Genomic DNA, 12,084 nt, shown 5'->3' with positions numbered 1-12,084 from the left:
TTAATACTAACAGAAAAGGCATTTTGCTGATCATAGAAAAAACCTGAAAAGGAATCAACAATATTTTTAGCTCTCAATAACCCCAGAAAAGACAGGAAAGACGGAAATGCATCTCCAATAACTTTCAGAATGTGAAGAAGAAAAGTGGTGAAATCACAGACAGTGAACTCAAAATCCATAAACTGTGGGGCATTAGGAGATAAACTGGTATCCTCAGGAGTTGGTGTCAATTCACGAAAACAGATGCCATCCCTTGGAGTGGCCTGAGCCTAGGAGCCCTGGGCAAAGACTGTGCCTGGGTTTTAAGAAGGCATATGACAGTACACAGAAGAACTGTACAAAAAAGAGCTTCACGACCCAGATAATCATGATGGTGTGATCACTCACCTAGAGCCAGACATCCTGAAATGTGAAGTCAAGTGGGCCTTAGGAAGCATCACTACGAACAAAGCTAGTGGAGGTGATGGAATTCCAGTTGAGCTATTTCAAATGCTAAAAGATGATGCTGTGAAAGTGCTGCACTCAATATGCCAGCCAATTTGGAAAACTCAGCAGTGGCCACAGGACTGGAAAAGGTCAGTTTTCATTTCAATCCCAAAGAAAGGCAATGACAAAGAATGCTCAAACTACTGCACAATTACATTCATCTCACACTCTAGTAAAGTAATGCTCAAAATTCTCCAAGCCAGACTTCAGCAATACATGAACAGTGAACTTCCAGATGTTCAAGCTGGATTTAGAAAAGGCAGAGGAACCAGAGATCAAACTCCCAACATCTGCTGGATCATGGAAAAAGCAAGAGAGTTCCAGAAAAACATCTATTTCTGCTTTATTGACTATGCCAAAGCCTTTGACTGTGTGGATCACAATCAACTGTGGAAAATTCTTCAAGAGATGGGAATACCGGACCACCTGACCTGCCTCTTGAGAAACCTGTATGCAGGTCAGGAAGCAACAGTTAGAACTGGACATGGAACAACAGACTGGTTCCAAATAGTAAAAGGAGTACGTCAAGGCTGTATATTGTCACCCTGTTTATTTAACTTATATGCAGAGTACATCATGAGAAACGCTGGGCTGGTGGAAGCCAAGCTGGGATCAAGATTGCCAGGAGAAATATCAACAACCTCAGATATGCAGACGACACCACCCTTATGGCAGAAAGTGAAGAGGAACTAAAAAAGCCTCTTGATGAAAGTGAAAGAGGAGAGTGAGAAAGTTGGCTTAAAGCTCAACATTCAGAAAACGAAGATCATGGCATTCGGTCCCACCACTTCATGGGAAATAGATGGGGAAACAGTGGAAACAGTGTCAGACTTTATTTTGGGGGGCTCCAAAATCACTGCAGATGGTGACTGCAGACATGAAATTAAAAGATGCTTACTCCTTGGAAGAAAAATTATGACCAACCTAGATAGCATATTGAAAAGCAGAGACATTACTTTGCCAACAAAGGTCTGTCTAGTCAAGGCTATGGTTTTTCCAGTGGTCATGTATGGATGTGAGAGTTGGACTATGAAGAAAGACGAGCGCCGAAGAATTGATGCTTTTGAACTGTGGTGTTGGAGAAGACTCTTGAGAGTCTCTTGGACTGCAAGGAGATCCAACCAGTCCATTCTGAAGGAGATCAGCCCTGGGATTTCTTTGGAAGGAATGATGCTAAAGCTGAAACTCCAGTACTTTGGCCACCTCATGCGAAGAGTTGACTCATTGGAAAAGACTCTGATGCTGGGAGAGATTGGGGGCAGGAGGAGAAGGGGATGACAGAGGATGAGATTGCTGGATGGCATCACCGACTCGATGGATGCAAGTTTGAGTGAACTCTGGCAGATGGTGATGGACAGGGAGGCCTGGCATGCTGCACTTCATGGGGTCACAAAGAGTCAGACATGACTGAGTGACTGAACTGAACTGAACTGATGACAGTCTCCTATGGCTTCTTTATGGATGAAAATACAGAACATGGGATGTATGGTTAGTTATAAAGCTGACTGGACTCACATTTGACATCACAGATTAACTTCCATCTGAAGGAAGTAACCTAGTGGGAGAATAAAAAGTTTTCATGTCAGACTTGTTCATTCAACATGTATTCACTGTCTTAGATGAAAACACAGAATGTTCATTCTAATTCATTAAGGTTAGAAGCCTTACTAATTCCTATTCAGTTCCCCAGTGCCACATTTTATGCTTCACACACTAACAGAGCTCCAAAAATGGTTACTTATTGGATTTCAGGAGTCAAGTTTACAAAGAGTGTTACATAAGTAAAAATATCCAGAAAAGATCAGGAAATAGCTGGGATGACATCTTATAGCTCCTGAAAGATTTAAAGCAGGTATATAGGACAAAACCAAATCCAGTAAGGTAAAAATCAAGGAAACAAAGTTCTTCATAGCTGATACAAGAGAAGTTAAACAACAATGTCTGAGAAAAAAATCCTAAGGGTTAGAGTTAACGGTAAACTAAGAGTAAGTAGTGTGTTGAGGTTTCCAACTGTAAGTAGATGAGCTCCTAGATCATATGAACACAAGAATGGTAATAAAAAACGAGAGCAACAGCTCTTTTCTACTTTCTGGCCACACCTAGAGGATTATATTTATCTTGGAGGATGCTTTGAAAAGGTATTAACCAAAAAAGGAAGGGAAGAGGTAGTGACAAAGTACAGTTTGCTTTTTAAAAAGAGACCAAGAAGGGCAAAGTAGTAGAAATTTGGGACCTGTAAGAATCATTTAAAGGCAGAATAGCCTACTCTAGAAGATTTGGAAGGGATCCAATAGCAATCCTCTAGATAAATAAAAACAGATACTTGAATAGAAAATGAATTATTCTGTATGGGTGCAGAATTAAAACTAATATGAAAAGAGTAGATTTCATCCAATTCAAAGGAGAACCTTCAAACAATCTAAGGTGCTTCCAAGTGGAATCAGTCTACTTTTCCATCAGTCCGTCCCTAGACATTCCAAGTGGTCCATGTGGGGGACTAGAAATCACACGCAACACATACACATACACACACACACACACACACACATATACACACACACACAGAGTTAGAAAACCAAATTCAGCATACTATTTAAATAATGCATCTTAATAAAATACACTTATCCCAGGAATGCAAGGCCCAATTTAAGTTAGAAATTTAAAAAATGTCATTCATTCAGTTGAGTTCACTCAGTCGTGTCCGACTCTTTGTGACCCCATGAACCGTAGCATGCCAGGCCTTCCTGTCCATCATCAATTCCCGGAGTTCACCCAAACCCATGTCCATTGACTCGGTGATACCATCCAACCATCTCATCCTCTGTTGTCCCCTTCTCCTCCTACCCTCAATCTTTCCCAGCATCAGGGTCATTTCAAATGAATCAGCTCTTCGCATCAGGTGGCCAAAGTATTAGAGTTTCAGCTTCAACGTCAGTCCTTCCAATGAACACCCAGGACTGACCTCCTTTAGGATGGACTGGTTGGATCTCCTTGCAGACCAAGGGACTCTCAAGAGTCTTCTCCAACACCACAGTTCAAAAGCATCAATTCTTCGGTGCTCAGTTTTCTTTATAGTCCAACCCTCATATCCATACATGACTACTGGAAAAACCATAGCCTTGACTAGATGGACCTTTGTTGGCAAAGTAATGTGTCTATTTTTCAATATGCTGTCTAGGTTGGTCATAACTTTCCTTCCAAGGAGTAAGCGTCTTTTAATTTCATGGCTGCAGTCACCATCTGCAGTGATTTTGGAGCCCAAAAAAAAAAAAGAGTCTGACACTGTTTCCACTGTTTCCCATGAAGTGATGGGACCAGATGCCATGATCTTTGTTTTCTGAATATTGAGCTTTAAGCCAACTTTTTCACTCTCCTCTTTCACTTTCATCAAGAGGCTCTTTAGTTCTTCACTTTCTTCCATAAGGGTGGTGTCATCTGCATATCTGAGGTTATTGATACTTCTCCTGGCAATCTTGATTCCAGCTTGTGCTTCTACCAGCCCAGCGTTTCTCATGATGTACTCTGCATATAAGTTAAATGAGCAGGGTGACAATACACAGCCTTGACGTACTCCTTTTCCTATTTGGAACCAGTCTGTTGTTCCATGTCTAGTTTTAACTGTTGCTTCCTGACCTGCATACAGGTTTCTCAAGAGGCAGGTTAGGTGGTCCGGTATTCCCATCTCTTGAAGAATTTTCCACAGTTGATTGTGATCCACACAGTCAAAGGCTTTGGCATAGTCAATAAAGCAGAAATAGATGTTTTTTCTGGAACTCTCTTGCTTTTTCCATGATCCAGCAGATGTTGGGAATTTGATCTCTGGTTCCTCTGCCTTTTCTAAATCCAGCTTGAACATCTGGAAGTTCACTGTTCATGTATTGCTGAAGCCTGGCTTGGGGAATTTTGAGCATTACTTTACTAGCGTGTGAGATGAGTAATTGTGCAGTAGTTTGAGCATTCTTTGTCATTGCCTTTCTTTGGGATTGAAATGAAAACTGACCTTTTCCAGTCCTGTGGCCACTGCTGAGTTTTCCAAATTGGCTGGCATATTGAGTGCAGCACTTTCACAGCATCATCTTTTAGCATTTGAAATAGCTCAACTGGAATTCCATCACCTCCACTAGCTTTGTTCGTAGTGATGCTTCCTAAGGCCCACTTGACTTCACATTTCAGGATGTCTGGCTCTAGGTGAGTGATCACACCATCGTGATTATCTGGGTCGTGAAGCTCTTTTTTGTACAGTTCTTCTGTGTATTCTTGCCACCTCTTCTTAATATCTTCTGCTTCTGTTAGGTCCATACCAGTTCTGTCCTTTATTGAGCCCATCTTTGCATGAAATGTTCCCTTGGTAACTCTAATTTTCTTGAAGAGATCTCTAGTCTTTCCCATTCTATTGTTTCCCTCTATTTCTTTGCATTGATCGCTGAGGAAGGCTTTCTTATCTCTCCTTGCTATTCTTTGGAACTCTGCATTCACATGGGTATATCGTTCCTTTTCTCCTTTGCTTTTCGCTTCTCTTCTTTTCACAGCTATTTGTAAGGCCTCCTCAGACAGCCATTTTGCTTTTTTGTGTTTGTTTTTCTTGGCGATGGTCTTGATCCCTGTCTCCTGTACAATGTCACGAACCTCCATCCATAGTTCATCAGACACTCACTCTGTCTATCGGATCTAGTCCCTTAAATCTATTTCCCACTTGCAGTATATAATCATAAGGGATTTGATTTAGGTCATACCTGAATGGTCTAGTAGCAGATTAAAGAAGAAAATCCTTAAGATCATCCCAACAGATGAGGAAAATATGTGATAAAATTTGATGACCATTTGGGATTGTAATTCTTAGCAAAAACTATGAATAGCAGGAACCTTTCTTAACATGATACAGGCTATCTACAGAAGCCTGCAGCAAACACCAATTTAATGGTGAATTGCTGAAAGTTTTTTCTAAAAGATAAAGAGCAAGATAAGAAGTATTTTACCACTACATCTATTCAGTATTTTACTGGAGGGTCTAGTCAGTCTAATATGATGAAGAAAAAGACAAAAAAATTAAAAGATATAAAGATTGGAAAAGAAGAAATCTAACTGCTATTATTTGCATTGCTATCATTGCCTATATCAAAACTGAGGAGAAACTGTATGTAAGTTGATAATAGACTTTAACAAGGTAGCTAGATACAAAAATCAGTATTAAAAAATGAATTATATTTCTGCATATTTTAAACAAGAAGTTTGAAAATTAAATTTTTTAAAAATACCATTTATAATAGCAAAGCAAAAAATAAAGCAGTAAATCTAGCAAAACATGTCTAAAGTCTTTATGGAGTATTATTATACAATTTTATTAAAAGACATCTAAGAAAACTTAAGAGAGTCACACCATGTTATTGCAAAGAGATGAAATGTTTTAGTCTCCCCAAACTGATAAACAGATTCATAGCAATTCCAGTCAAAGTGTTATTCATGGAATTTGACAAGCTGATTCTAAGATACAAAGCTGCAGTAATTAAGAAAGTATGGTATTGGCACATGATAGACAAGTAAATCAGTGAAACTGAAGCGACAACCCCGAGGCAGACCCGTGTATATATGTAAACTTGATGTATGACAGAGTGAGCACTGCTGGATGCATGGGAAAAGGATGGACTATTTAATAAATGAAGCCGGAATAAGGTTATCCATATGGGGAAAAAATGAAACCGGATCCTCTACCTCATAAAACATACAAAAATCAGTTCCAGGTGGACTAAAGACTTAGATGCTAAACCCAAGGGAATAAAAATTTTAGAAGATACTATATGAGAATATCTTTATGACAAGCAAATCAAAAAACTTTCTTAAACAAGAAACAAAAAGCATACCCCAAAAGGAATATATTGATAAATCCTACAACGTTAAAATTAAAAACTTCTGTTTATATAGACACTACAAGGAGACTGGAAGATAAACTACAAAATGGGGGGAAATGTTTGCAACATATTTAATCAATAAAGGACTAGTATCTAGACTATCAGAGAAATCTAAAAATCAAAAAAGAAAAAGATAGGCCTAATGAAAATTAGGCCAATACAACAGACAGATATTTCACAAAAGAAGGGACATGAATGGCTAATAAACACATGAAAGGATTCTTAGATAACACTTGTTACCAAGAAAATGAAAATTACAAAAGAAACTCTTTCACAGCCTTATAGAATGTCAAATTTAAAATCAACAATACAAGTGTTGGTATGAAGGATGAGCTAGGGAATAAGTTGAAATAAACTGGTACAGCCACTTTGGAAAATAGCTTGGCATTACCCAGTGAAGTCTAACTGGCCTATAGCCATCCCCTAAATCCCAGCAATTCCACTCCAGAGTAAAAGGGCTTACTCAAAAAGTTGCACAAGTGTACCATGAAGCATGAACAAATATGTTCAGAGCAGGATTTTTCTCATAACCCAAAATGGGAACCATTCATCAACAATACAACACACATTACAATAGATAAACAAACTGCAGTCAAGTCACACAGCAGGAAAATAAACTATACCTATGTGCACCATCTTCCCTGGTGGCTTCCCTGGTGGATCAGACAGTAAAGAATCTGCCTGCAATGTAGGAGGACCCAGGTTCGATTCCTGGGTCAGGAAGATCCCCTGGAAAAGGGAACAGCAACCCAGTATTCTTGCCTGGAGAATTCCATGGACAGAGGAGCCTGGGGAGCTAAAGTCCATAGGGTTGTAAAAAGTCAGACATGACTGAGTGACTAACACTTTCATTTTCTATATGCATCATCATGGATAAATAAAAAGAAAAGAAAAAACATTATGTGAGAATTGCAAGTAACAGAAGAACACATACAGTATGATTCCATTTACATACAGTTCAGAAGCAAGTGAAACTAAAACTAAACTTGGGATAAATACGATGGCAAAACCATAAGGGAAAGCAAGGTAATGATTAACACAATATTCAGAATTGTGGTTAGCAAAGGGAGGAGAGAAATATGACTGGAACTGCTCCTATAGGGTGCCTCTAGGAAACTGGTAATGCTCTACTTCTTAGGATTGGTGGTAAGTATATGCATGTTCACTTTTTTTATTATTCTTAAAGTATACACATATATCTTATATTATTGTAATATTTCATAAGAAAATATTTTTTAAAAATAAACTTTATAAACATACAAAAAAGGCAAATAAGCTGGATAACTGAATCCAATATTTCCATTAAAGAATTAAAAAATAAAAAATCCACAGAGGCAAAGAAAGAAAACTAACCATTAGTTTTAGCAGACCACCCCAAAAGAAGCCAAGTTCTGTAAATAGAGGAATTTTTCTAACAAAAGTCAACAGGCTGAGAATTATTTTTCCCAAATGTGTTCTCATCACTTCTTCAGCTGTGCAAGCCACAAACTCAGGCATAATCTTCCAAGATGTCTTTTCCCTCTCTCCTCAAATTCATTTTAGTTTCTAAATCCTAATTTCCTCGTCAGGTTACATTCATCCTTTACAAGAACCTTTCTAGCTGGTACAATATGCAATTCAGACTATTACCCTAGTGATCTCCCATCATGTACCTACGATCTTTTTCCAGCTTCCCACTGCACTTAAGATAAAGATTCTTAACATTACACAGAAGATACTCTACAGTCTGGGCCCTGCCTGAAGCACCAGCCACATCCTGATCCATCCACACATACATACACCTTTTAGGTTTCAGACATTCTGGTTCCTTCAGTTTCTTGAACACATATAAAATTCCCTCCTGCCACAAGGCCTCTGCAAGTAGTGGACCTATTACATTCTAGGTGAAATCCTAAAATGTTAAAATTCACCACTTCTCTTAACTCCTGGTTGAGCAGATGCTCAATAATTATTTTTTCAAATCAGTAATTAACAATGAAATAACAAAATGATTCTTCACAGAATCATACATCTTGAGAAAGAACCTCTATCTCATCCCACTCCCAGATCTATATAATCATCCATTTCAAATTTCAATCATTTTGCCTCATAATGATAGTCATCTTTTTGTTCTTTCATACTATAGGTTAACAATAAGAAGCTCAAAAGCAAAAGACAAAGCCTCTGTAGTCCAAAGTGTCCAAGAAATATGTGCTACCATTGACAAAGGCCCCGCCTTCCAAGTCAGGCTTCTCTCTCCCCACTAAGCAAACAGAACATACAACTAAAGCAGGAAGGGACCATTTCATAGCTAGCATAAATCTCAAGCTCCAAAAGTTGAGTTTCTATGTCTTCAACTAAGTTCAAGCAATTGACAGAGCCTGACTGGAGTCCCTGAACCTCAACTCCAGTTTCTTACGTGAAACAACCCCTTCCCAGCCATAATTCAGGCTGAGAATAAATATATTGCTTCCCTTTGGAAACAAGGATGGTTGTTCCTCTAAACTTCAGACCATTATTTTACAAGTTTGGTACCCACAAAACATGATTTTTGCTACTGCTCCATATATTAAATATTAGTGAAGCTTAATATTTTTCTTAATAAACACAGATCTATACAGTTTTCCTGCACTCTAAAGACTGTTTTATGCTCTCCATGGCCTAAGATCACTTCACTTTGAAGGTGACTAGAATAGATTTAGAAAATAAACATCTAAATTGTAACCACAATTTTACAGTATTAGAAAACTATACACGAAAAAGAGATAAGATAAACATAAAATAAAAATAGAAAACAGTACTCTTCATGAAAATACTACATCATTTTAACAAAAGAAGAAGCTTCTATGAGGAAATGACAACACAAGCATGGAAAAGCTGACACTTTCCTTAGTGTAAACCTTCTAAAAGGCCACACTGAGTGAAAACATCTAGAAATGGATCAGGAATTTGCTGAAACCCATCCATTTAAAAAAGAATCTGTCAAATTCTTTCAATGCTCTATTAATATTTATAATTTACAAGATAAACACTATTTCCTGGACTGTTTAAACTGAGAACAGCAAATAATCAATGATAAAATTATCTACAATAAATGTTATACATCACTTACAATTGAGAAATAAACTTCAGAGGCCCTTTTCCAACATCATTTCCCATCCCAGGCACAATACTCTCTAAAGCTCTATTTATAATTTTCCCAGCTTCTATTTATTCAGGAAAGTAGTCAGAGCAGGAAATGGGACCAGTCAAATGATCACAATCAATCTCATCACCTTCACAACATGCTGTGAATGTAATTAATCCTCTATTTATTTAGGGGACTTCACACCCCTTACATTAAGACAGCAACTCCCTGTTGGCTTAGGTTGAGATAATTATGTTATAACAAGGATTGGGTTTCAATCATATTTGGCAGAAGAAAAAGGAAACTGTACTTGAAGTTGTCAGTTTTTTTAAAAAAGCTTTCTTGTGACTCCATTCAAAGGACGCTCTTGACAAAGCTCTTCTTAAACAGAGCACTTTCTAAGTATGATAACCACACATACACCACATTAATCAATGTAAGCCTCTTCTCTGAATGAGATGTGAAGACCATCCGAGCACAGGGAAAATTCTATCTGAAGCAGAAAATACTGGTTTACAAAAGCTGACTACATCAATCCCCACCTAAACTCACTTGATCCTGCAGATCTTCTCCACTGAGAATCCTTCCAAGACCTTTGACATGCAAAAAGTACATTAGAGCAAGGGAGGTGAAGGAAAATACCAATTTGCTCACACAGTAGCTAATTATACTCCCTGTAAAGCCAGGGCTCCAGCAAGCCAAAATTAAGGATTTGAGAAGTCTGAAGCCAAGTATGCAGAAATGAAACGAGTAAGGACAGAGACAAAAACCAAACACAGCCACCCAGCTGTAGCTCTTGAATGGGTGTGACACACACAAACCTCCATGTAGCAATAAATGCAGGCACTTTCCGGTCTGGGAGCTGCCAAGTCACCCCTGCAAGTTTCTTTTTTACAAGAAATTGTATTCACACTTTCTCCACTAAATCCTCCACCTTTAGAAAATCAGTAAGAAAATATAAAGTCTTACTTTATTTTTACAAATCTGTTCTATTTTTATTAATCTAGCAAAATCACAATACCCACAGTACAGGTAGAAGTAAAAATGATAAATGAATTATGTCTTCAAATTTCTAAAAATTCTCCCACCTTCCAAACATATTTTTTTCCCAAGGTCTGGATTATAATGTTTGTATGTATTAAGCCCCTCAGGTAAATCTTAACATATCTCAATAATATTTTATTGCCTTTTGATAACATTTAAGCTCTTGAAAAAACAAAACAGGCAAGAAACAGAGCTTAACTGATCTGAGTTCCCATTCTTAGTAAAAAACAAAACAAAATGTGATATCCTGAAATAGGAAAAGGATGTTAGTTAAGAAGTAGGAAAATCTAAATAAATCAATGGGCTTTAGCTAACAATAATGTATCAATAATGGTTCTTTGTGACAAATGACCATACGGATATAAAAAGTTAATTATAGGGGAAACTGAGTCTGGGACATCTGGGAACTCTCTAAACCATATTCATAATTTTTCTGTAAATCTAAAACTATTCCAAAATAAAAAGGCTACTTAAAAAAAAAAAAGGATATTACAAATTTTAAAAAACAAACAAAAACAACAACAACAAAAAGCTCCACAAACCTTGGAATGGTCAGATACAGGATTCTTTGACAAGTTTTCTCAATGTATATAGTTACAGGGAGCATTCGTATCTTTACAAAGGGTTATTTTGACCTGAAATCTTTAGGAACATTCATAATCCCATGATTCACTGGCACATTTCTTGTTAGAGAAGTCTAATGAAGAGCAGCAGTCCCCAGTGGGCATTGCTGAACTACTGGTGATAAGGTGAAGAACCATTAAGTAAATCCTTTCTATATGAAACCTCACTGAAGGGCTACAAGTGAATGGAGATTGGCATGTACTAATCTTTTCTTACGGAGATAAAACCCACTCCCATCTAGGATGAATTTGTGGATTTAATTAAAAATAAACAGTAAAACTGAAGAGCAACTTGACAGGCCAGAATAAGCACCTTACCAAGAATGATTTCAATTCAAGGGAGGTTTAACTTGCTTGAAATTCTGCACAATTGTTTCTTGAAATTTCTACACGCTAATCATTAGCAGCTAATGTAACACTTAACATTGTACCATTTGTCAGAGAAGTAACTTCCCCTGAAGAAATGAAACCACCTAGAGTGCCTGATTATCATTTGGTTATGCCTGAATTAAACAGACCTCTGAAATCAGCCGCAGCACTGTATTTTTATTATGATCATCAATGACATGGGCAGCAGGGCTCTCCCTCAGCTATGGCTCAGATAGGTGCCATGAAATTACAGCAGTCCTCTTTGGTGCCACACATGCACCACACCCTGCTCTGAGAAAGGCCACCCACTAGTGACAAAGTGGGCCCTGGGACTATGTGTATACCACTTTAGGGGGCACATGCCCACTGTCATCAAGGCAACTAGACCAGAACACTGACCCACACTGGATCAACCACATGCTCCTCCCTTGGAATCATAAGCAAGTGACTCTAGTCCATCTCTACTGAAACTAGGCACATGGAAACTCAGAGCAGTGGAAAAGCCACTCTCCTTCTCGTGCGTCAAGGAAGAAGAGCGGCAAGGACTTAC

At 38.1% G+C, this 12,084-nt stretch overlaps 1 protein-coding gene across 12 annotated transcripts in view; it reads right to left on the bottom strand.

The window, feature by feature from the left end:
- The window catches only part of SHQ1 (SHQ1, H/ACA ribonucleoprotein assembly factor), a 288,426-nt gene that overhangs the window by 212,987 nt on the left and 63,355 nt on the right, over positions 1-12,084 (bottom strand). The window lies entirely within an intron of this gene.

This window comes from Bos grunniens, chromosome 22 (assembly GCF_055505025.1).
Source record: "Bos grunniens cultivar Pamir isolate PY7600 chromosome 22, Bosgru_T2T1.0, whole genome shotgun sequence".
Classification (NCBI taxonomy): domain Eukaryota; kingdom Metazoa; phylum Chordata; class Mammalia; order Artiodactyla; family Bovidae; genus Bos; species Bos grunniens.
Note: the sequence above shows the minus strand (reverse complement) of the source record. Positions and strands in the feature narration are given on the sequence as shown.